Below are 26,029 nucleotides of genomic sequence, written 5' to 3'. Positions count from 1 at the left end.
CCTTTGGATGAAGCCCAGGCATCTCCCTGGGACCACTTGGCCAGCCCCTGTCAGGGGAATTCCCTGAAATCTTCCCTGAGAAGTTCACATCATGAGGCTCTGCCTGGAAACCCAACACGGAACAGTGCTGGGATAATCCCTTCATGAGCTCCAGCTCCCTCTCTCTTAGGTCAAGGCTGGAGGACCTGACCTTCAATCAGTTGCAGGCCAATATGCACAGAGCAGTCACACACAACATCTGAAACATGCCACCACTGAGAGTCCAAGAAGAAAATCAGCGTTAAGGATGGAGACTTATCAATCCCAGCTTCTCACTCAGCCTATCCTGCAGCCAGAGAAATGCACAGCAGCTGAAAGGGTCATTAATACTGGGGATCTCTAACCCTTGAGGGCCAGCAGATCTGATGTGTGAATGCTGTCATCTAGGAACAAGGAGGGCAGCAGACATGCACCACTGACTCACACCACAGAGATGCTGGGAAGTGGCTGCAGTTCCCCTGTTTTCATCATCTCACATCTTCTATTTGCTTAAGGTTGTTGGTAACTGTTGCTTAGTAGTGGGCCAGGGGCCCTTTAACACCTTTCTCCTCCAAGGACGGCCAGCCAAAGTGGCTGGTGGAGGATCCAAGGCAGTTTAAAGCCCACAGGACTTGTGGGCAGCTCCAACTTTTGGTTCCCTAAACACTACAATCCCCCAAAATCTGCAGCAAAAATCAGGACAACGCCAATAGTTACTGGTTCATTTGGACTGGGTGCACAACCAGCTGGCCACAATGCAGATTGAGTGGAAACAGGGCTCAGGAGATGGACAAAATCCATGTCCTTGGTGGGATGAGATGCATTCCAGGTTCAGAAACATGCTCCTGTCTCCCTTTGGAGCCAGCCTGACGGCCAGGCTTTGCCACCCACAGCTGGCACAACTGCATCTGGACCTGCTCCTGAGGGTGGAGCTCAAATCCTACCACCCCAGAAAAAAGAGGAATTGGCAATTTTAGCTTTTTCTTGGGTGGCTCAGTACAGCCAGGAGCCTTGTTGTTGCACACGAGGAGGGTACCCAAGGTCAATCTCCATCTTATCATTAGAAATGATTTGGGGTGTGTAAAGGAGAAGTCACCCTGAGAGCTTGGAGCAGCAAGGTGGGCTTGAGGAGGCTGTGCAGAAGCAGGTCACAGCATCCAGGAGACCTTATTAAGGGTCACTTAGACTTGTCCACCTCTGCCTGTGCTCAAGGTCCCACGGTGGGTCATTTGCATGAACCCACCACAAGCAGGACATAAGATGACAAGGAGCTGGGAAACAGAGTGAAGAAAAGAGGTAAACTTCCTGGAATTGTCTCTTACATAATTAAAGCCACACTTGCAACAGAAAAAAACAGAGAAGCTGGTGTGATGCCCCCAGGTGCAGGAGAGATGCAGAGCTGGGTCCCTCACGAGGAGCTCACCAAGATGCCATCCCATGTAATGTATGTGGATGAAGGTGCATTTTCTGTGTTCAGAGAGCTCTTGCAAAGGGAAAATCCTCCCAGGAGGGTGGGCATGGTGTGGGGATGCCAATGTGCCTGACTCCACCACCCTGGGATGGCAGTTTGTAGGGTCTGCTTTGGGCTGGGGTGCAGCTGAACAGAGAAATGTTGCTCCTAGGATAATACTCGAGATTTTCTAGTTATAACAAGACATAAGGGAACAAGATGCTTCTGATGTAAGGTTAAAAAGGTAATCGTGCCACCAAGCTCACTGGGACTTCCTAGGCTCCCAAAATTCAGTTGATGTTGATATGGTGTTAACTTCCATACGGATAAAAGCAAGGGATTGAGGGTTTTTTGAAGGATGTATTATTTGGAGTGAGAAGCAGGGACAGTACACACAAACCCAGGAGCTGGGTATGCATCTTCCTCAAAGTACACCCTCAGTGCCACAAGCTTGGATGCTTCTGCAGTGGGAAAATTAAAGTCATTGCAAGGGATAAAAAGCAAAACTTGAGGACAGACCTGGAGGCAGGCTGGAGGGATGCGTGAGCACTAAGCTCAGCGCAGCAGTTGAGTGGCTGGCTCACTTCTAACCGCTGTAAAGAGATCCAACCCTCAGCTGATCCCAGGACTAATCCCAGGAACTCGCTGTCATGAAAGGGTTAACGGCGGCTGCTTGGGAGCAAAACCTCTTCTGCATATTTTTCTTTCATTTGCCATAAACAAAAATGTCTGTTTTCGTGGTGTGACTTTTTGTAGCTTAAACAGCACTGCCGAGTCATCAGCTCCGGCACGGATTTGCCAGTGTAAGAGTTACTGGGTTTAGCCTTAAGGCAACTGCTTAGCTAAAACTTTGCTCTGCCCTAAGTTTCTCAATTACTCAGAAAAAAAAAAAAAGAAAAGAAGAAGAAAAAGCACTTTTTAAAGTGAAAAAAGCAGGAGCTGAGCTTGCAAGTCACTGACGCCAACGTGTGTGGAACAAGGATGATAAAGATGATAAAACCTTGACACGGTTGCTTTGCAAAGCCCCAGAAGAGGAGAACAATATATTTTTAAAATGCTATTAAAAGTGCCCACGAGTGCTTCTAGGAAGGTAAAGGACTAAAGGCAGCTGGGCGCTGCTTTCCTCACCGTTCTCAGCAGCAGCTTCCCAGCCCTGCTCTCCCGGGAGGTCCATATCTGGCTGCAGGGGCCGGGCAGGGCTGGGCAGAGCATCGCCGCGTCCCTAGACACCGCTGAGCTGCAGAGCGGGCACCAAACCCCCTTGTGGTTGCAGAAACGTCCCCCTTATCCCACCCGCAGCGTTGTCCCAACCCAACCACCAACAATACAGCGAAACCCACGGGATTTTCCAAGAGAATGCCCTCACCTTGCCCGTGGAGCCGGGAGCTGCCCTTTGCTGTCTTTCTAGGCTCTCACTGTACTATCTCCAGCCTTCCCGCAGCTCCCGCTGAGCTGGAAATATCATTAAGCTCCAGTGAAGCACAAAAAATCCACCACCAATCCCAGGGAAAGCGTTGCAATATCCAAAGGGAGGGGAGAGATGGTAGCGGGATGGCTGAGCCCCGTGTCCTGGCGAGCCCTGCTCCACCTGCACGCTCCTCTTTGGGCTCCAGCGATACCCGTCCGGCGTGGAGCAGGCATGAATACTTCTCTGGTGTCTGCTGATGACTTCACTTCATTAGCATGCTCCTGATAGTTCTCTCTGACTGTCTTTTTTACTGACTTTAAGGCTCTGCTAATCAGAATACTGGAGTGTTTAACTATTTCCTGGCTCCGGAGGGCTTGAAAATCCACAGGGCAAGGAAACCAACCCAAAGGGGAGCAAATCCATGAGTCACGGAGTGCGCCGGCCCCAGCCTCCACCCACCAGCGACTGGTGCAGTTGGGGTTTGTAGGTCACAACTCCAAGATTGTTCCACTTTTAACTACTCGGTGAGGGTGGAATGCTCCTCTGTCCTGCAGGAGCTTTTAGCACCCTTCCACCTTCCAGGATGAGCTTCCCCCCCCCCCCCCCCAAATGTTTTATTTAAAGACAGCTCAGAGAATGAAGAAATTCCTGCACTTACTAACCCATGGCAACACATCTAAGATGCCTTTGAGCTTGGCTAAGCCTGGTTCTAGGTGATGCCACCCTCCAGAAGTGCTACTGCTGCCTTCATCTTCATGATTTGGGAGCAGAAGTGACTTTCAGAGAGGAAGACAAGCTGCAGAACCCCTAAGTTAGAAGAGAGGAAAGAAAGCCCAGAAAAATAAAGTGACTCCATTGAGAGCACTGCAGGTCAAAAGGACTCTGCTCAGGGCTACCAGGTGCCAAACTTGTGCTTTCTCCTTTAGGTTTCTAACTGGTTTGGAGTCCATGTCAGGTTTTACTTTAAGAAAGCAAAAGTGGGAGTGGATTTTGTCAAAAAAGTAAAAAGAAGAGAGACTGCATCAAGTGCAAGTGGAGATTTCCCTGGGTGTCAGTACCTGGCTGCACGTCCCCACACACGAGGCCACCACGGTCACGATGGTTTGGTGCACCACACACACATCCCTCAGCCTCTGCACACAAACAAGCCCATGTTCACCCCATGCAGTGCTGCTGCATGTCCTGGCACACGCAGATGCCATGGTCGAGCTGGCACATGGCTGTGCACATGTGTGCAAGCACCTTGGGTGAGAACATCAGGCTTAACCATTTGGGTGCCTCCTTGGAGCACCTGGGGAAAAGCCATGCCTGCACTCCTGCTCAGTTAACACCTTTCCATCGGAACCGGGAAAACTGACCCCAAAAAACCCTCCCTAAAGGCGCACTGTGGGCTTTGGGAATGGTGTCTGGAGCTGCCGGAGCAGCTGTGGGGTCTGCTGGGCTGGAGGCCTGATTCATACCCAGTGAAATGAGGTCAGGAGCAGATGAGTCTCCGAATGTTCATTTCTTCGCACAGGAGGTGACCCACATTTTTTACTCCTGATTCACAGCTCAGCTGCAGCCACGACTATCTTTAGCCCCAGAGAGAGACGCGGAGAGGCCGAGGGCCCCTCGGCAAGCGCCGTAAGGTCCAGGCGTCAGAGGACTATGATTTTTCCTGGTTATAAATATACCTCCCCCTGCTTTCTACTGCGTCTCTTGGAGGAGAACGGGCCAAGCTCCAAGTGCAGCTTTGATGCACTAACCAGAAAGAGAAGTCCTGCAGAGGCTCCAGGAACATGAGGGTCTCCACAGGATGCACCACTTGGTTGCTCCTCAACTGGAGCCCATTGTAACCCACGTCGTGACCTGCTGGAAATCAGCTGAGCCGCAGAAGGTGAGGACTTTGGGAGAGAGGGGTTTCCAAAACCACCGTGCTGATGGTGACACATTGGTTGATGGGGCCAAGGAGCTACCAGCACCAATCTTCCAGCCATCCTTGAGATGGAAGTAGGTCTTCATAGGGTCACAATGCCTCTCCCAGAAGATGTGGGCTCTGTTTATGCTAATAAGGGCAAGAAGATGCTAAACAAATCTGTTCCCTGCTCCAGCTGGTCCCAGCAAAGCTCCCAGGCACTTTCCTGTGCTGCGGGAGAAACTCCTGCAGCCGCGGCCACATCCAGCACCCCGAGCGCGGTTGCACAAATGATAACATTTTAGCAATGTTTATCCTCCTCCTTCAGGGAGGGATTTTACTTTTAATCTGTTTTCAGAGCCCTAAAGCACATGTTTACTTTCACAATGAGGAAAGCCTGCAGCGCTGGTGTGGGCGAGCCTCCAGCCTCCAACGCTGGCGTGGGGGAGCCTCCAGCCTCCAGCGCTGGTGTGAGGTTAAGCATCTGTTTAAAGGACTTGGGCTAAAAATGGCTTTTTTTTTCCCTCTTTTTCTTTCTTTCTTTCTTTTTTTTTTTTTTTTTTTTTTTTTTTTTTTTTTTTTTTTTTTTTTTTTGGTATGTTTTGAACAAGGCTACTACACAGCAAATAACCCCCCCCCGGTTCTGTTACGTGACAGCCATGCACACAAAGAGGGTTGCTCCCTGCCACTACCAATACCCTCCTTGGGTAAAGACTTGTGTAGAGAAATGGACTCCAAAGCTGACCCTAAATGGCCCCTGTTCTGATCTGTCACCTGGAGACATCACATAGTATCCAGAGATAGAGCCCAGCTTCGTGTCTTTTTGGCCAGGCACTAGCACAGATTGCCTGTCTAAATACACTGATGCTCTTCCAGACCAAGTGGTCCCTAAGAGAACCAAGTTTACTGAGAAGTGAGATATGAACAGGGTTTGCTAGACCCTTAAAATCATGTCAAGCTATGCTTAGAAGAGATTATGGAGTTACAACAGACCACTCAGGACCCTGAGATCTTTTTCCACTGCCAAGCAGCAAATGGCCACTGGTGAGATCTTACTTCCTCCTGGTCTGGATGGGAGGGTGTTTGCCCACCAGCTTATGCTGCAGGTGGACACACATGAGCCAGAGTCTGCAAACCCATAAATATCCTTCTCTCACAGGGGCTGTGTTGAGACTGCTACACCAGACAGATCTTCACCATAACCTTGATTTCTCTTGTGGAGCTGGTGACCTCCCTTTGAAAGCAGCCAGTTCCCAACAATTCCTTTTCCTAAAGTCAAGAAGCACTATTTAAAAGCCATAAACTCCATGTGATGCTGCTTAAACCACATCATAACCAGAAGCAGAAAGCCAACACCCTGCCAAGCCCCCAGATCAGGCAGGTTGGGATGGGTGGGTGCTCTCCATCCACCCCTCCCAGCTATACCATGGAATACGACTCAAGTATCTCATAACAAACAGAAGTTGGGTAAAAAAGCCAAGGGAAAGGAAAAGAAGCCCAACAAAAGCCAACAAAAAACTCAGCAGCACATGATTCCTTAAATAATAAACATATAAAAATGTTAATTAAATCATGCTTTTCAAGGCAGAGCGCTGGGAAAATACTTTCACACAATGCTGAGATCAAGACAGATTTGGTTTTTGGATGTCTCTGAGAAGCCAAAGAGAAGTGAAAACCAAGCAAGATGTGGGGCACACTCTATGCAAGCATGGCAAGTCAAAGAGAGACACTTTCTCTTGAAGAAAAGCACCTTCTGCATCCAAAGAGGTTGCCAAGTGACTGTGCATGTCGTGAAGGTGCCTCTAAATGTGTCTGTGGTGAACACAGATTATGAGACCAGGATGTTTGGTGCTGGCCTCGAATTTTGTGGTTGCAAACCATGTTGGGGGAATGAAAAGGTTTGGGGCACCTAGGAGCATCAGCCTTCAAACACGTCACAGGTGAAAGCTCATCCTTGCAACTTGAGGCAAATAACCCCACAGTTTGGTGGAGAGACCCCTGGGAGGGCCTGAAGGGCTTCTGCAGGGTCTGATTGTTCCCTCATAGATCATAATATCATGGGATTATTTCAGTTGGAAGGGACCTTTAAAGATCCAAATCCCTGCAGTCAGCAGGGATGTCAGAGTCCCAGACAACCTTGACCTGCAATGGTTCCAGAGATGGGACATCTCCCACCTCTTTAGGCAACCTGGGACACGGTCTCACCACTGTTGGCTGAAAAATATTCTTCCTTCTATCCAGTCTGAATTTCCCTCTTGGCAGTTTAGACACATCCTGTCACCCCTTGTCTTGTCACAACAAGCTCTGCTAAGAAGCCTGTCCCCAGCTTTCTTACCAGCCTCTTTAAGTACTGGAAGGCCACAAGAAGGTCTCTTGGAGCCTGGCTGCAGAAGACATCACTCAGGTTGTTTCCTTTGTGTCTTCTTACAGATCGTGGAGACCACAGTTTAGCTGCAGAGGAGTTATAAGCCCAAGCTGCCTCTAACCTTCTCTACCTAAGGCTGGGAAAAAAAGGAATCTGGGTCCCTTCTGGACACATCTGCCTCAGCCACACCAACAGCCTCTCTCTGAAGCAAGCAGATGGCAAGGGACAGGCATGGGAGCACAAACAAATTCCTCTGCAGCCACTCGCCACTTGTAATGACTTTATGGTCTAGTCATCCCTGCAGCTCTCCTTTCTGTGGCATTACTCATGCTGCTGCAAGCTTCTCCAGAGAGTTTCTGGTGTTTCCCACTTGCCTTGCTTAGTGTCATGAATGACCAAAACAGAGAATCATTGAATTGTTTTGGTTGGAAGAGACCTTTAAGATCTCCCATTCCAAACCTTAGCCTACCTCCTCCTCTAGAAGAACCTAATAGTTGATGTGGCCTCTCCTACAGCCTCTGCAAATGCCAAATTTGGATGCCTGAAGACAATCAACCCTTTTACTCACCAAGTCTTTGCTAGCTACAAAACAAGGAGGTGAGCAGCAAGTGGTGACAGAGAGCATGGAACGGCATGTGAGGTGGAGATACACAGCATCAAAAGGAGCAGAAACAGTGTCTGGCATCATTAATAGGCTCCAACACTTACAACAGCCACATCTCCAAATGCCCCCTTGGTAGTTAGCAGGAGAACAGCCCTCTGCAAGTCAGCAGAAGACTGCTTTGAAACCTGCTTATGAAGTTGCTCAACAACTGATGAGCAAGATCTCATAGCTGGCCTTCAGCCTGCACCAAAGGCAGGAAAAGTCAGAGGAGAAGGGATGTGGAAGCAAGAGGCTTCCTAGAAACCAAACTGCCACTGTGCTCATAGCTTCTGTAACAAGAAGGACACATTTGGTGGCCTCTGTGTTTGGGGAGATGCATTGGGATGGTATTGAAGTGGTCTGAGTCAGACAAAAGCATTTGGGCAATAATGTTCTGAGGCCAGAAATTAAATCTGAACGAAGTTGGAGCTGGCCCAGCAGGGATAATCCAGCATGTGTACGAGTTTGCTGCATCCCAGCTGTTTGGAGAAAGCCACCCTTGCCACCATTCCCAGAACTTTTCCTCCACCCTCTGCAAGAAAGGCCATCCCAGTTCTCATCCTCGCAGTCCCATCAACTGATGCTGTCATTCCAGAGCAGAAAGAGTCTGGTTTTGCTGCCTCCACCCCTTGTCTGCTCTTCCTACGCTTTGACTGAGCGCAAGATCCTCCTAAGCAATGCCATGGCGAGCTCTTGCAACACAGAGCTGCCTTCAAGAGCGTGGCTCCAGGAGCCACAGCAATTTGTGTAGATGGAGACACAGTCTTGAATGCAGACAGCAAGCCCATTTCCAAAATGCTGAGCTTTGCTTCTGCCAGGAATGAAATGCTCCCAGAGCTCAAACACTCATCTGAGTAAAGATGTGCTCCTCCAGCAATGTGGCGTGGTTGGTGAAGAGCGGATTGAGGCATACCCCAGGCCTCCACCCCAAAGACAGAAGCTCCAGAGGCCAGACCTGACCTCAGATGCAGTCTTTCTGTCCATTCTCCTCCCCATCTCTAGAGACCCTGAGACAACATCTGTCAGCAGCTCCCTCCTCACCGTGTGTGGTTGAGCTCTGATAAGGGGGTGCAGCCCCAGTTGCTGACCCCAGCTTCACATCAGCATGATCCACCAAGCAGTGGGTCTCCCAGGCAGCCCTGCTGAGCTTCCAAAACAAGCCTCCCTGTGAAACCTTTGGTAGCCAGCATGTCTCCAGCTACAATGCAGGCACGAGCCAGAAACAGTGTCAACATCAAAGAGCAGATCCATACATCCAGTAACTTGGGACAGCAGGGGGGGAAGAAACAGCCCCCAGAATTGGGCAGAAAGCTGTCAAGCTGCATTCTTGGGAGCAGCATTTTGTTGACACCATCTCTGCCAAGGGGAGAGGGACAAGTGAAGGAGGAGAGAGGCCACTGTGACAGTACAGAGGGTCACCAGGAAAAATGCAGACACCATAAACTGCAGCAAGCAAAGGACTTGATGGGAAACACTTCCAAACTGCTTCAGAAGCAAAGAGACAGAGCTTCACTCCAAGCTGAAGTAAACAAGCCCCATGAAGAGATGGATCCAGCCCCTTCTCATCCAGCTTCTCATCCAGCTGCTGATGCCCCAAGCATCTCCAACTGCCTCACTGGGGGCTGAAAGGAAAGAAATTGAACCAAACTCCATCCAGGCAGAGTCACCTCTCCCAGCCCCCATCACATCCAGGTATTTTAGGAAGAAGTTCTTTACTATGAGGGTTATGGAACACTGGAACAGCTTGCCCATGGAGGTGGTGGAGGCGCTCAAGGTCAGGCTTTATGGGACTCTAAGCAACCTGATCTAGTTGAAGATGTCCCTGCTGATTGTAGAGGGATTGGACTAGATGACCTTTAAAGGTCCCTTCCAACTCAAACCATTTTGTGATTCCATTTTCTTCAGATATTCAGCTGTGGAGGCTGGAAAATCCATTTCCCTCCACCTAAGAGAGCAGCTGTTTGCTGTAGGCTGATGCTGAAGGTTGGGTGGAAGTTTCCCAGTATGTGATGGGGAAAAGCACTGTTTTGCACAATACAGTTAAATGGTTGGGGGGGGGGTGGACATATTTTTGTACTTTTTGTTTTTCTGGAGTGGTATTTTTGATGATTTACAGTGGAGGAGCAAGGAAAAAAACAACAACTCTTTTTTTTTTTTTTTTGTGGGCTCAGAAATGAGGAGAGATTTGCAGCCAGGTTAGTTCCTAACCAGCAATGTGGACACTGCCCCTTTCCTGCTTACCCAAATCTACATCATCCTTGCAAATGTCTTCATCACCCCAAGGTGGGGTGTGGGAGCCTGGCATGGCAAGAGCAGCTCTGGGAGCCAGAGCTGGGGAGATGCTGATCTTAGGTGAAACCAGCACGGACTGATAAACTAACAGAGCTTCATTGCTCATCCAATACCTACTGAGAAGCTGCACTCCCATGGAGACAGGTGACTTTCCCAGCACAGACCTCACCACTCAGCGCTTCACTAACCCAAACAGCCAGTAAATCACCCCAGCAAGTCACCCCAGTCTCAGGTCAGGGTTAGAAAAGTAACTGAGATTTTTGGTTCACTGCAAAATTTGGTGAACCTGGACAGGGGGAAGCACTCCAAGGTCAGCTCAGAGTGAGGATTTTGAGGCTTGATGAGCTAAAAATCTGTGGGAAGAACCTGTTACAGGGTGAGCAGGACAACTCCTTCAGACCACATCCATCTCAATTCCTGTCATGTTATGACCTTTGCAGGATGCTACCATTTCCAAATGGGAATGTGAAAGCTTTTGAGATGTTCCAGGTGTTTTAGGACGTTTCTCTTTACTGCCTGAGGGAAGCAGCACAGGGAAGTGTGGTAGAAGCCATGCAGTATTTGCTGCTGTGTCCTTCCTTTGCCCTTAATAAAACCTGTTAGAATCGTAGAATCATTTTGGTTGGAAGAGATCTTGAAGGTCTTTAAGTCCAACTGTTAAACCCAGTACTGTCTCATCACCATTAAATCATGTCCCTCAGCACCATATCTCCATGGATTTGAAACCCTTCCCCTGGGCAGACTGTTCCAGGCCTTGACATCCCTCAAGGGGAAGAAATTGTTCCTCATGTCCAACCTAAACCTTTCCTGTAGCAACTCAAGGCCCTTTCTGTTCATCGTATCACTTGTTCCTTGGGAGAAGGGCTTGACCCCCACCTGACCCCAGCCTCCTTTCAGGGAGCTGCAGAGAGTGACAAGAACAATGTTCTGTCCAAAATTTCCCTTCCACTTGCTCTGCTTCATTAAGGGACAGGCAGTATTTCTCACGACTCTCATCTTTCCCTTTGTTTTGTTTCCCAGGGATTTCTCCATCTCCTGTCTCAGCTCCTGGTGTTTGGGCACAGTAATATCCTCCAGGCAGCCAAAGAGATGTCATCTTACAAAAACAATATAGAGAGCACCTCAAATTTCATCACTGGCCTCTAAGGCCCATTTTCTTTGTAAAGGGACCTTGATGCCACACAGTCCCAGCTCTGCAAAGCACTTAAGCCCATCTGGAACACTCCATGGGTGCAAGACAGCTCCTGGAGTCACCAGAGCCACTAACGGGCTTAGAGCACGGCGGGTGGCAGAGTATCAACACCTTGAGCAAAGCCACATCATTTGGCTCCTGCATGCCAGCAAAGACCTGCACAGCATTAACAACCATCAAAACTCCAGAGTCATGGGATCACAGACAAGTTTTGGTTGGAAGAGACCTTTAAAGGCCATCCAGTCCAAACCCCTCTGCAGTCGCCAGGGACATCTGCAACTAAAGTAGGTTGCTTAGAGCCCCAAACAATCTGACTTGCAATGGTTCAGGGATGAGGCATCTCTGACCTCTCTGGCTAACCTGGGCCTGTCTCACCATCCTCACTGCAAGTAGTTTCTTTTGCAGTGTAAACTCATCACCCCTCATCCTCATTGTAGGGTGTCCCTGCACGTGGCAGGGGAGTTGGAACCAGATGATCCTTGTGGTCCCTTCCAACTCGGACTGATGCTATGAATCACAACAAGCCTTGCTCAAAGGTCTGTCCCTAGACTTTCTTATCAGTCCCCTTAAATCTTGAAAGGCCACAAGAAGATCTCCCCAGAGACTTCTCTTCTCCAGGTTGAAATGATGCCATGGGCAATAAGCAGCCTGCTTCAGGTGGAAAATGCCACCATTCAGGCAGATGTTGCAGAGCCAGCTTTGGCCAAGGCATCATTCCCACACCCCAGCACATGATAGACCCTAGGTGGGCTCAACCATTGGCAAAAAGCCACCTCTGAGCTGTTCCATAACCCAAGACCTCTATGAGCCCTCCCCTTCCTTTTTCTTTTCCTTCTGGCAGCTTTTTAATGAATGCTCCTGTTAAAAACAAAGGAAATTACATGAAAAGGGAACGTGTTAAAATAGCTTTAAGGGCTCGACTCTAACTGACACCTACAGCTACAACAGGTTTTGCCAGAGCGTGAATCATGTGCAGGACCATAGGCCAACACGGGTGATTTCCATGAGGCAGCCCAGAGCAGCTCGAGTCTGCTGGGCTCTTTGTGCAGAGCTTGGCACCAGCCTCTTGGCTCTTCTCACACTGCTGGTATCATTTCGTTTAAAAGCCTTTGACTGTTGTAGCCCTCCAAAGCAACAGAAACCAAGGGAGGTGGAAAGGGAGGGGGAAACAAACAAAAAAAACCCACCCCAAAAAAAAAAGAAAGCATTTTTTTGTGGCTGGGTTGGGCTGTAAAATAGAAATACTGCAGCAGAAAGTGGAGCAAATGTGTCTTTCGAAGACGTGTCTTCGCTTGCCAAGCGTAGCAGGGAGAGGGCTTTATTTATGGCTTTATTATCCACTAAAGCGAGAGGAATTTAATGATTCCTTAAGTGGCATCCCAGCTTCTTGAGCTCAGAATCATAGAACCATTGCAGTTGGAGAAGACCTCTAAGATCATCAAGTCCAACTAACAACCCACCACGCCACCATGCTCGCTAAACTGTGCCCTAGAGTGAAGGAGCCTTCAGCTCTACATGGGCCTCATGCAGAAGTCACTTCTCCCTCCATCTGAGACCCCTAAAAGCTGCTCTCCTCCAAGCAGACCCAAACTTTCCAGGTCTTCTCCTTGTTCCATACTCCTCAAGCAGACCCTGCCAGCTTGGACTGAACTCGCTGGAGAAAGCCATCCAAAAAAAGCCATTTCTGGGATATTTTTGAAAGGTTTGGGTTGGAATTTTTGCTCCTTTTTGACAGACATAACAGCAACACCGCCGAGGGAAATCTCGCTGCTAAAGACCAGTGCTAGGGCAGAATGTTTGAATTCTAATAAAAACACCATTATTCTCCAATTCTACAAAGGAAACAAGGAAAAAAAAAAATCACATTTGCTTGGATTGTTTTCACCGACAAATCTCACCTAACCTGGCCCCAAGGGAAGAGCCTGATGAGTTCTCTGTGGTGGGAGGCACAGCTCTGCTCTCTCGCATGACAGGACACCTCTCACCATGCAGAGCAAAGTCTCTATACAAACCCTCCCAGTTTAGACAGGTTCCATGTCCTCTTGGGCCATCCAGGAAACCAATTTTGTATCCTGGTTACTTCATCCCTAATAAAAGTTCTGCCCTTCCTAAGCCTTGCAAGAAGCCACAGGCCCTAAAGAACTGGTAGGGCTCGAAGACCCACGGACCTAAAGGGACTCTTCATATTTACAGGGCAGCAGCCAAATCCCAGGGCACTGCCCCAGTTTGCTTGTTTTTTTCCTAGAGGAAAGATGATTTGAAGCCTACAAAGACAAGATGCTCCTCCCACCCCAGTGTCTGATCGCTGCTGGATCATCACCTTGCTTGGGGACACTGTTGGCAGCATCTCCGCGTGGGCATCGGCCACAGGCAGCTGGACAATCCCATGCCCCCTTCCCCAGGGGCAGAGTAGTCTCAGTCACCACCAGAAATACCACTTGGGAAGTATGTAGAGAAAATGTCTGCCTGCTAGCACAGATGCCTGCCCCATCTGGGGACCAGGCAAGGGCTTCTGCAGGGATGATGATGAGCCTGGAGCATCTCTGTGAGGAGGAAGGGCTGAGAGCCTTGGGGCTGTTTAGCCTGGAGAAGAGCAGCCTGAGAGGGGATCTGATCAATGCTCAGTGAGAGATGGAGGGTGGCAGCAAGAGGATTGGGCCAAACTCTTTTCAGCAGTGCCCAGTGACAGGACAAGGGGCAATAGGCACAAACTGGAACCCAGGAGGTTCCATTTGAACATGAGGAAACACTTCTTTGCTGTGAAGGTATTGGAGCCCTGGAATAGACTGCCTAGAGAGACTGTGGAGTCTCCTTCTCTGGTGAGATTCCAAACCCACCTGGACATTGGGATCCTGGGCAAGCTGCTGTGGGTGACCCTTCTTTGGCAGGCAGTTAGACTGGATGATCTCCAGAGATCCTTTTCAACTCTCACCACAGTGGGATTTTAGGATTCTGCACTTCCTAGAGTGAAGGGGTAGAGGCAAGCAGGCTCTGGGTGTGCAGCCAATGTCAGCTCTTCGTCAGCATGTGGATGAAAACCAGCAAAGGCTGAGCTGGAAGGGCAGGTACCTTCCAGGAGCTCACAAACACGTTGGTGGTGGCTGGCTGCCAAATCTCTCCTTTCCAGTCTGCTACTGCTGAATTTCCTGACTGCACAGGGCTGGTGGGTTTATGTGAACACCTTCTGCTTCAACCATTGTTCCCAGTCCCACCTGCTCCAGCTTCCCCCCCTGCCCCGAAGGCTTCAGCGACAGGACGCAGCATGTGGGATGGGTTTTTATTTTAGCAACCTGACACATGCCAAACCTAAGCAAGGAGCCTGATAAACCCAAGGTCAGGCAGGAATTTTAACTCAGCCTAATTGCTGGGAGGCAGTTCAGGGCCAATGTATCTAGATGGGCGAGAAGTAAGACAGATTGTGTGGGAGCAGATGGATAAAAGCTAAGATGGTATCAAGGGATTAGCTTCATTTTTTATTGTTGTTGTTTGGGTTTTTTGGGAAATCACATGTTCTGCCAGGCTTTCTTGGAGGCAAACATTCTTGTCCCACAGCCAGCCCTGCCAGCCTCAAGTATGCAAAAGCCCTGAGTCAGATTTCGAAGGGCGAAGCAACACAGCTAGGAAAGTGCAAACATCCCTCCCTTTTCTGCTCCCATCTCCGTCCTCTCTCTTACAGCAGGTTTGTTTTTCTCTTCAGGTTTCCAGTTACATCATTTTTATTCTAAATGAAGCTCAGTGAATCCCCTGCCTCTGGCAGATGGGGTTTTGAGGGACCCAGTGAGCATAGAAGGATTTAGGGTACCACTGCCAAGGCTGGAGAGATGGATTTGTGCTTTGAGGGTTGCTTTCTGCACTCTTTTCCTCTGCTCTATGCCTCTCTCCATCCCAAACTTGGATCTGGTCATAGAATCATAGAGTGGCTAGAGTTGAAAAGGACCTTAAAGATCATCTAGTGCCAACTCCCCTGCCATGGGCAGGGACACTTCCCTCTAGACCAAGTATCTCAAAGCCTCATGCAGCCTGGTCCCTGGCAGGGATGAGCTGCAGCTCCAGCACTGCCACTCTGATGCTGTACCTGCAGCTGGAGGGGAATCCTCCTCTGGTGCAATCCAGGCAGCACCTAACCTCAGCCTCCAAGCCAAAGCCTACAATCAGGAATAAATCCCCTTCCCTGCTTTCAGCTGCTGGATCTGGTGTTTCAGCCAGAAATCTGGGCAGCAGGTCCAAGCCCATCGTGCCTCGGCCACCACCTCCTGTGCTGCCCTCCCTTCCAAGAAAAATGGAAACAGGAGATGAAGGAACTTTCCTACGCTGCATCCAGCTTTGCCCGCTGCCAGATTATCATCCTGATATTATATTAACGTGCAGATCATGATTGCTTACCATAAAAAAACACAACACAGAAAGGACAGAACCTGTGTGCCAGCAAGAGGCAAAGCAGAAAGCCCACAAGCTCCAGCTCAGCCTTTGGCAAGGGCAAAACACAGACGGGATCGCTACAGCATCATCAAAAGGGTCCAGCTCAGCCCCACACAGGGTTTGTCCCCCAGAAAGCATTTTTAGCAGCCCAAATCCCCCTCTCCTCCACTGCCTTGTGCTGTGCTTTGCCCAAACAGGCTCCCCAAGCTCCATATGGCATGTTCCATGTCAAAGACTGCCATGTTGGGCTCATCAGGGCTTTGTCCCAAAGACATGTGCCAGGAGGGAGATGTGAAGAGGTTTAGTTGATTTGGTTTGGGGGGATTGGGAACAAGTTGAATCAGATTACTATTTTTTCCCCTTTCAAAGATATGATAATCTCCAAGTTAATCCCCTTTAAAAAGCAACAGTAGCCTCAAGAGGCAGGATTCCCACCCAGAAACCCTGGGTTTATAGGTTCAATCCTCTGACTTTTAGGACTCTGCAGTAAGAAATGCTGGAAGCAGCATGCACCACACCACCTTTTGCATTTCCACAGGGCTTCCCACCCTCTGCCAACCCCAAAGCTCCAGAGACCGATGCTGCTTCACCACCCAGCCCCACTGCCAGCATCATTAAAGGAACGTAGAAGCCACAAAAGCAAAGGTTGGAGATTCCAGATTGACGTTTCCTGGGCAACCTCAAAAAAGTCTCTTTGTGCCTTCGCGTTTCCATACCTGGAGAAGCTGCTCAGAGAGGTTGTGGAGTCTCCACCTCTGGAGAGATTCCAAACCTCCCTGGACACTGCGGTCTGGGGCGACCAGCTCTGGCTGACTGTCCTTTAGCAGGGCAGTGGGACTAGATGATCTCCAGAGGTCCCCTCCCATCCCCACCATGCTGGGGTTTTGGGATACCTGCTCTTTCTGCCCTCCTCTGGCAGTAAGCTCGGTCTTGCCCCTGCACACCACAGTCTCCCCTGTGCCTGGTGCTCCTGGGATGCTTTGGCAGGCAGCTGGGACTCCAGGTGGGTGGGTTATTTTGAGCTGGGAGCACCGGGGGTCCTGGACCATCAGTGGGAGGATGAAGGAGTCACAGAAGCATGGCATGGCTGGGCTGGATGCCAACAGCCCTGAAGGGGCACAGACAAGCATGGTCTGCAGCAGTGGAGTCCCCGCTGGTGTGTACTGAAGATGCTGGGTGCATTTCTGTGGTTTGGAGCAGCAGTGGAGCTGAAATTGGGTCCCAAGCTGAGACTGCAGCTATTTTTCCAGAGTTATTTTCAAGCAGTATCAGTTCCATCCTAAACCATGAAGGCTTTCCAAAATACCCACCCCACAAATGGTCACAAATGCCAGCTTATCTCCTGAAAGCATCTGCGTGGTCTCAGCATGTGTGGATGCACACAGGCTGGGGAGGAACAGAGTGGATGAGACTGGCTGAGAATGGGGATGAAAAGGAGGAATAAAACCCCACTGAGACTGTTCCAGGCAAAGAAGCATTGCAGATCCTGTCCCTAAACGTGTGTTTATTTTTTTCCATCCATCACATCATCATTGAACTTGAGGAGCTGATGCTGGCAAAGACTTGGGATGCCAAAGAGAAAAGCAAAGAAATTACTTTCAAGACCCATCTTGAAAGTGTGGCCTGAGCACACCATGACATGACCTGGGCACAGGGAGACATAGCCTGAGTACACCATGAGGTGTCCTGGGTACACCACAACATGGCCTGGGCATACTAAGACATGACCTGGACACACCATAATGTGGCCTGGGCATGCCAAGACATGGCCTGAGTGCATCAGCCTTGGGTCCTGATGTGCCCATGAGGAGGGTTGATTATGTTTGTGTCCATGTCAGACCTCCACCCCCCCTTAGATATCTGCAAGGAACTTGGCAGCGCCGAGTGCCAGCTTCCTTCAGCTCCACATGTCACAGCCTTAATGAGCTCCAGGAAAATCCAAACAAGGTAATTAAGAGCAGATATGGCCTTTAGCACTTCTTGTACACAAAATGCTTTGGAAACTAATTAAACCACCATCCAAGGTGATGCTCTTCCAGCATGCCACAAATGTACTGGGGCAAGCGACAGGATGGGGAGAGCATCAATGATTCCAACCTGAGTGTGATGGAGCTGCCACAGCTGACATCCCCAACATCTTACAACCAGCCTTCAGAGCAGGTGCTGGATTTATGAGTGCCAAAGGCAGGAGGGGGTGTCAGCCACAGAAGATCATCCATTTGCCTACCAGGAACCAGGGTGTGGTTCACAAGATCACAGGATGACAGGAGTTGGAAGGGACCCAAATAGATCATCGAGTCCAACCCCCCCTGCCAGAGCAGGATCACACAATCTAGCTCAGGTCACAGAGGAATGCATCCAGACAGGCCTTGAAAGCCTCCAGAGAAGGACAGTCCACAACCTGAGAAGCCTGTTCCAGTGCTTCATGACCCTGACAGTAAAGAAGTTCCCCCTTGTGTTGAGGTGGAGCCTCCTGTGCTGCAGCTTCCATCCATTGCTCCTTGTCCTATCACAGGGATCAAGTGAGAAGAGCCTGCACCCCCCCCCCCCCGACACCCAGCCCTCAGATATTTATAGACACTTATTCATGGTTTCTTAACTGAACTTGAGCCTGAAAGCTGCCTGTCAGTAAAGGACCTGGGGGTCCTAGTGGCCAAGCAAGTGTCCAGGTGGCCAAGAAGGCCACCAGCATCCTGGCTCGATCAGCAATAGTATAACCAACAGGATCAAGGAAGTGATTTTTCCCCTGCACTCGGCACTGGTGAGGCCACACCTCGGATCCTGGGGTCAGTTTTGAGCTGACTCTCTCCAAGAAGGACACTGAGGTGCTGGAGCTGGTCCAAACAAGGGCAACAAAGCTGGTGAAGGGTCTGGAGAATAGGGCTGGTGAGGAGCAGCTGAGGGATCTGGGTTGTTCAGGCTGGAGAAAAGGAGGCTGAGGGGACATCTTCTGGCTCTCTGCAACTACCTGGAAAGAGGTTGGAGCCAGGTAGTTGTCAGTCTTTTCTCCCAGCATCAAGTGAGAGGACAAGAGGCAAGAGTCTCAACTTGTGCTGGGGAGGTTTGGATTTGACAAGAAGGACAATTTCTTTACTGAAAAAGCAGTCAGGCATTGGAACAGGCTGCCCAGGGAGGCGGTGGAGTCACCATCCCTGCAGCTCTTCAAAAACCATGTAGACATGGCACTTTGGGACATGGCTTAAAGGCCACAGTGGTGTTGGGTTGACAGTTGGACTCTGTGATCTTTTCTAACCAAAACCACTCTATGATTCCAAGGGAAAACTGATTTCTGCTAGTGGGGAGCTGGGCAGGGGTAGGAGGAACAAATCACACCATCAAACTGCTACTGGGGAGAAGGCAATGCTGCAGCAAGGTTCTGGGGCACAGCTGCTGGACCATAGTTTTATGCCTCTTATAAAATGCCAGAGCTTCTCAAACTACAACATATTCTGATATATTAGAAGAGGGACTGGTGCCAGAAACCTCTTTTGAAGAAGGGATTGGAGCTGGCTGTGAGTTGGAATGACCCAAGGTCTGCTCTGGGGCATTACTGGCTTGTTGGTGACCCTTCATGTTTGTTCATGTTTTCATTTAAGCAGTGGAAACAGAAAAAAACATTCCTTTCCTGAAAAGCTTAGCAAAGCTGCCCTCAGATGGGAGGCAGCAAAAAGTGAAGCTGCAGGATGGAAGCTGGGGAAAGCTCCACCAAGAAGCTGTTGACCCAGGAGGAATGGGAGAGTAGGGATGGGGAGGAGGCGGAGGTCCCATCCGCAGAGACACTCAAGGTCAGGCTTGATGCAGCTCTGAGCAGCCTGATCTGGTTGAAGGTGTCCCTGCTGACTGTAGAAGGTTGGACTAGATGACCCTTAAAGGTCCCTGCCAGCCCAAACTGGTCTGGGATTACTTGAGATTCTATGAGAGCCCCATGCTGGGCTTTGTGAAGGCTCCCTACATCTCCACCCTGCACCTGAGCAAAGTGCCTTAGCTCCAACCTCCAGACAACAATGGATAGGGAATTAAAGAGAGTAAACTGAAGACAAATAATTATTTGTCTCCATTTCTATGCCACAGCTTTCACCTTCTGCTTTTTTGCCCAGCAAAGCCAGACAGAAACCATTTTCTCTGCCTGCTTATTCCTGGTCAACCCATTGAAATTCAGACCTTCTTGGAAGGAAACCCAAGAGACTGACCTTCAAAACACTCATAAACCTTCTCTAATTTTCCCTTTTGCCTTAATGTGCTGGATTTTTATGAGGACCTGAATGCAGAGTTATTCACCACTTTATTTCCCTCACCTTTTTATTTTCCTCCCCCCCCCCCTTTTTTTTTTTTTGCCTCCAAACCCAACAGCAAACAGAGCTGGGGAGGGGGAGGGGGGGAATTTTCCACCCTTTCTGGTAGCAAATTCTTTAGGTTTCATTTTGGCCTTTTGTGGCTTCAAAAGAAGCAGTCTGAGCTCCAGAGAGGGTCCAGATTGGCCAAGGAAATATGAAACATTGTAATATTTCTCATGTTAGAAGAATTTTTAAAAGGTTACATAGTGGAAAACCAAAATATGAAAACCTTGTGGAAGAGCAAGGAGGTTCCTCGAGTGCTCCTGCCAGCCCCCTGCTACTGCAAAAAAAGGGCAAAGAAAGAGGAGGAGGAGCAGAAGGGGAAGAAATGTCAAAAATCCCTTTAAAAAGCAAACTGCACCAAGCAGAAGGAAAAGCATTTTAAACCCTGCAAAGCAAAAAAACGCCTCCAAAATGGTATAAAGGTTTCCTTTTTTTCAGAGCTGACCTATTCTCATCATCGTTTTCACTCTCATTTTCTGGCAAGCCAGCCCAAAAAAGGACTTTCAAACCCTATTTGAATGGAAATGAAGCAGCAATGGAAACATTTCAATTCCCCATTAGCTTTCCTAAAGCTTTCTTTACTGCATCCCCCCTAAAGTTTGGGTTTAAGGTGTGCCAACAGACGCATCTCTAACTCTGTCTGCAGTTGCAAGCCCTGGGTATGATGCTTTGGGTTGGCAACAAAGTCCTGTTACCCATTGCTGCTGGGTCCTGTGAGCCCCGGGGGACAGGTGACCACTTTGGGTACAGCCATCCCAGGAATGTTTGATTTAAGAAGAATAAACCGGCAGCAGTAAGAAGCTGAAGGATCAACCCTGCCCATCCCAGGGAAAATGAATCACTGAGCGACCTGCACTGGTGGTTTTGGGCTCATCACTGCTTAACAGTTTGAAAGGAGAGCAAGCACCAGTTTACACAAAGAACTGCAGACTTGTTTTGGTTGGAAGAAGCCTTTCAGATCATCCAGTCCAACTGTCAGCACAGCGCTGCCAGGACACCACTAAGCCAGGTCCCTCAGCACCACCACATCTCCATGGCTTTCAAACCTTTCCAGGGATGGGGACTCCACCACTGCCCTGGACAGCCTGGCCCAGGCTTTGACAACCCTCAAGGGAAAGAAATTGGTCCTCATGTCAAACCTCTAACCTCCCCTGGGGCTGCTTGATGCCACTTCCTTTTGTCTTATGGATTGTTCCGTGGGAGCAGAGATCTACCTCCACCTGGCTCCAACCTCCTCCCAGGGAACTGTAGAGAGCCAGAAGAGCTCTCCTTATTCTCCTTTTCTCCAGTCTGAGCAACTCCATCTCTCTCAGCTACTCCTCACAGTCCTGTTCTCCAGCTTCATCGCCCTTCTCAGAGCCCACTCCAGCACCTCAATGCCCTTCACTTGAAGAACAAGATGCTTTATGAGGATTTTTCTACACAGGAGGAAAAAAAAATCTTGCTCCAAACATTAGCCTGTGTGGGCAGAAAAGCAGCTGATTTTTCAACACTTCAAAATTATGTCATAAAGGCCCAGGAAGAGGCTTTGGTGAACATATAAACACAGAATCCAAGAGAAATCACAGGGTAACTACAACCAACGTTTCCAGAGAAATAACATCCACACAAACAGCCACAAGCTTTGTTTAGCTAAATGAGTAACAGTGTCTCAGTCACCGCCAAGTGCCTCTCTTTTAACTAAGAAAACAAGAGATTGGAGAAAAATTGGCTCTCTTGTACACAATGTAGTGTTGGAAGGGAAAGAACAGAAGAGGGAAAATAGAAGAGCAAAAAAAAAAAAGAGGAAAAGAAAAGAAGAGGAAGTGCAGAAGAAGAGGAAAAGGGGAAAGGGAAGAGGGGAAGGGAGGGGAAGGGGGGGAGAGAAGAAGGGAGAAGGGAAGGGAAGGGAGAGGGGGAGAAGGAGAAGAGGGGGAGAAGGGGAAGAGGGGGAGAGGAGAAAGGAGAAGGGAGAAGGGAAGGGAGAGGGAAAGAAGGGGAAAAGGAGAAGGGGAAGAGGGGGAGAGGAGAAAGGAGAAGGGAAGGGAGAGGGAGAGGTAAAGAAGGGGAAAAGGAGAAGGGGAAGAGGGGGAGAGGAGAAAGGAGAAGGGAGAAGGGAAGGGAGAGGGAAAGAAGGGGAAAAGGAGAAGGGGAAGAGGGGGAGAGGAGAAAGGAGAAGGGAAGGGAGAGGGAGAGGTAAAGAAGGGGAAAAGGAGAAGGGGAAGAGGGGGAGAGGAGAAAGGAAGGGAGAGGGAGAGGGAAAGAAGGGGAAAAGGAGAAGGGTAGAGGGGGAGAGGAGAAAGGAGAAGGGAAGGGAGAGGGAAAGAAGGGGGAAAGGAGAAGGGGAAGAAGGGTAGAGGGGGAGAAGGGAAGAGAGAGAGTGGGGGAGAGAGGGAGCGGGGAAGAGGGACAAGGAGAGGGAGTAGAGGAGAAAGGGGGAAATGGAGAAGGAGAGAAAGAGGGAAAAGGGAAAAAGGAAAAGGGATATAATAAAATGAACCCTAGTAAATGAAAAAGAACCCTAAATTAAAATAAACACCATACAAATATAAAACAAAACAAACCATAAAATAATAAACGTTTTAAATCCTCCCTTCTCCTAACTGGAGGAGCATCTCTGGCTTGTTCAAGCCCATAAAGCCTAGCACAAACACTAGGCCCTAAAGGAAAATTCCCATGGGAAGCCATTGAGTGCCAAGGGGCTGGAAATGTCCTGGCGCCTGACAAGGGGCTGTGCCCAGCGCTGGAGGCTGCTGAATGGCTTCAGCAGGGCACCCTCCTTTGTGTGTCGTGTGCCTGTGGCTCCAGTTGCCATGGCAGAGGCGAACCCTTGCAGTAAATAGTCTGTGTTGTGACGTCCCAGGTCAGGTCAGGGACTTGCATCATCTTGCTTGTGCTTTATTCTCATTTCCCCTCCCTGCTGCTGCCTGTTTTAAGCAGAGGCAAGCAGAGAAATCCTCCCGGCAGGGAGTCGTGTCCTGTTCTGGACTCCCTGGTTCAAGGGCAGGGAACTGCCTGAGAGGGCACAGCAAAGGGTTATGAAGATGATGAGGAGGCTGGAACATGGCTCTTAGAAAGGCTGAAGCACTTTGGGGCTTGTTAGAGAAGAGAAGACTGAGGGGGATCTTCTCAAGCTTATAAACACTTAGAGTGGGTGTCAGAAGGATGGGGCCAGGCTTTTTTCTCAGTGGTGCCCAGTGACAGGACAAGTATGGTCATATGCTCAAGTAATGGGCATAAGCTCGAATGTAGGAAGTTCCATCTCAACACGAGGAGAAACTTCTTTACCTTGATGGTGATGGAGCCCTGGAACAGGCTGCCCAGAGAAATTGTAGAAAACTTTCTAATCAAACCTCACCTGGTGCTGCAGAGCAGCTCGAGGTCACAGACTCACAGAATGATAGGAGTTAGAAGGGACCTCTGGAGATGATCTATTCCAATCCCCCTGCTGAAGCAGGGTCACCCACAACAGCTTGCCCAGGATTGTAAGGTCAAAGCAAGTTTGGAATCTCTCCATTGGAGGAGACTCCACAACTTCTCTGGGCAGCCTGTTCCAGGGCTTCAGCATCCTCACAGCAAAGAACTTTCTCCTCCTGCTCAGATAGAACCTCCTGGGTTCCAGTCTGTGCTCGTTGTTCTCTGGAACAGTGGCTGGACACCACTGAGAAGAGAGTGGCCCCAGAAGGTGTGAAGCAGCTTCTGGTTGGGACAGAAACTTCCCTGGCCAGGCAGTTCAGGCCATGAGCAGATTTTGGGCATGACACACACGGCCCAGATCCAAAGCTCAGCTGCTTGGATCCAAAATCTGTTCTTGCATAGCAGCCACAACCCAACTGCAAATGGCATTTGAACAAGATCTGTCCGGAAATTAAGGCATCAGTAGTTTGCACACTCTTGGCACTTGCAATAACCACAAGAGATGTGGCTCTCACGTCCCTGCCTGCTTTCCTACTTGGACCTGGTGGTGCAAAATAGGGGATGGGAATGAAAGTTTGTGCATGAAGTGGAGGATTCACAGGTTTGGAGCTTTACATGGAGGCAGCAAGGACTGTGAGACAGAAAAGGCAGAAGGCTTCCTCAAAAGATGCTGAGAGGCAGAAAAGGTCTGGAGGAGATGTTGCCAGTACCACAGAGGTGTGGAAATCTGGAACAATTAAGACAAATGGCAACTGCAGAACAAGACTCTGCTGGAGCACCAGATGTTGCTGACAACAAATAAATAAACCTTGAGCCTGATTGCAAAGACAGAAATTCACAGAACCACAGATTGGTTTGGGATGGAAGAGATGTCTAAAGGTCATCTAATCCAACTCCCAGCAGGGACATCTCAAATTAGAGCAGGTTTCTCAGGGCCCCAAACAACCTGACATGGAATGGTTCCAAGGATGGGGCATCTCCCACCTCTCTGGGCAATCTGGGATGGGACCACAGGACAGAGGGGTTGGAAGGGACCCAAGGAGATCATCGAGTCCAACCTCCCTGTCAGAGCAGGACCGCACAATCTAGCACAGATCACAGAGGAACTCATCCAGACAGGCCCTGGAATTCTCCAGGGAAGGAGACTCCTCAGCCTCTCTGGGGAGCCTGATCCAGTGCTCTGTGACCCTTACAGCAAAGAAGTTCCCCCTTGTGTTGAGGTGGAACCTTTGTGCTGCAGCTTACACCCATTGCTCCTTGTCCTGTCCTATCCTAGGGAGCAGTGAGCAGAGCCTGTCCCCCCCTGCTCCTGGCAGCCCTCAGGTGTTTATAAACATTTATTAAATCCCCTCTCAGTCTTCTCCAGACTACACAGCCCCAGGTCCCTCAGCCTCTCCTCATAAGCCATGCCCTCCACTCCCCTCCTCATAGCCCTCTGCTAGACCCTCTCCAGCAGATCTCCTCTTAAACTGGGGAACCCAAAACTGAATGCAGTATTCCAGATGAGGTCTCACCAGGGCAGAGTAGAGGGGGAGGAGAATCTCCCTTCATCTGCTGGACACACTCCTCCTAATACACCCCAGGATCCCATTGGCCTTCTTGGCCCCAAGGGCACATTGCTGTGCCATGGTTAACTTGTTAGCCACCAGGACCCCCAGGTCCCTCTCCACAGGGCTGCTCTCCAGCAGAGCAGCTCCCAGCCTGTACTGGTGCAGTTTATTACCCCTCCCCAGGTGCAGGACTCTGCACTTGTCCTTGTTGAACCTCATTAGGTTCCTTTGTGCCCAGCTCTCAGTCTGCCCAGGTCTGGCTGGATGGTCACACAGGCTTCAGCTGTCTCAGCCAAGCCTCCCAGCTTGGTGTCATCAGCAAACTTGCTGAGCAGACTCTGTCCCCTCATCAATGTCATTGATGAAGATGTTGAACAGGACTGGCCCCAGCACTGATCCCTGGGGGACTCCACTGGTTACAGGTCTCCAGATGGACCTGACAGAATTGATCACCACTCTTTGAACTCTATCTTGTGACCAGTTCCTAATCCACCTCACTGTCTGCTCTTCCATCCCACACTTCCTGACCTTGCTCACTAGAATATCATGGGAGACAGTGTAAAAGGCCTTGTTAAGGTCAAGGTAGACTACATCCACTGGTCTCTCTGGCCTCTGGATCCACTGGATCTCACTACCCTCAGCACAAAAATATGTCTTCCTTCTATCCAGTCTCAATGTCCCTCTTTTAGTTCAAAGACCATGCCTGGTCCCATCACAACAGGCCCTGGTCAAAAATCTGTCCCCAGCTTTCTTGTCAGCCCCTTTAAATAGGGAAAGGCCACAAAAAGAGCTCCCTGGAGCCTTCTCTTCTCCAGACTGAACAACCCCAGTTCACAGAAGCCACTTCAGCACCGACAGCTGGAGCTCTCCTGCAGTGATCACCCCACGCCCGTGAACCTCAACCTTTCTGAACCCTCAATGCTTCTGCATCCCCCTCCCCTGCCAAGCACAGCAGCCACCACCAGGAGACAAGGCACAGAGTCTTAGTACATTGTCCTTTCAATTATCAGGTTGTCATCAGATAGATGGAACATAAATGAAGCCACAACGATGCTGAAAGGAAAT

At 49.6% G+C, this 26,029-nt stretch overlaps 1 protein-coding gene across 11 annotated transcripts in view; it reads right to left on the bottom strand.

The window, feature by feature from the left end:
• ZNF469 (zinc finger protein 469) overlaps nucleotides 1-26,029 on the bottom strand; it is a 243,180-nt gene that overhangs the window by 73,405 nt on the left and 143,746 nt on the right. Inside the window, exon 1 of one of the 11 annotated variants that reach the window (XM_064160092.1) lies at nucleotides 2,835-2,867. The exons of 8 other annotated variants lie outside the window; for them this stretch is intronic. The gene's annotated coding sequence lies outside the window, so the exon portion shown is untranslated. Of the gene's footprint in view, nucleotides 1-2,834; nucleotides 2,868-5,898; nucleotides 6,040-9,040; nucleotides 9,401-26,029 lie in introns of those variants that run through there. 2 more of the 11 variants (XR_010306015.1, XR_010306014.1) reach the window with 2 other exon arrangements.

This window comes from Pogoniulus pusillus, chromosome 20, assembly GCF_015220805.1.
Source record: "Pogoniulus pusillus isolate bPogPus1 chromosome 20, bPogPus1.pri, whole genome shotgun sequence".
Taxonomy (NCBI): Eukaryota; Metazoa; Chordata; class Aves; order Piciformes; family Lybiidae; genus Pogoniulus; species Pogoniulus pusillus.
This window is presented reverse-complemented; position numbering and strand designations above follow the sequence as displayed.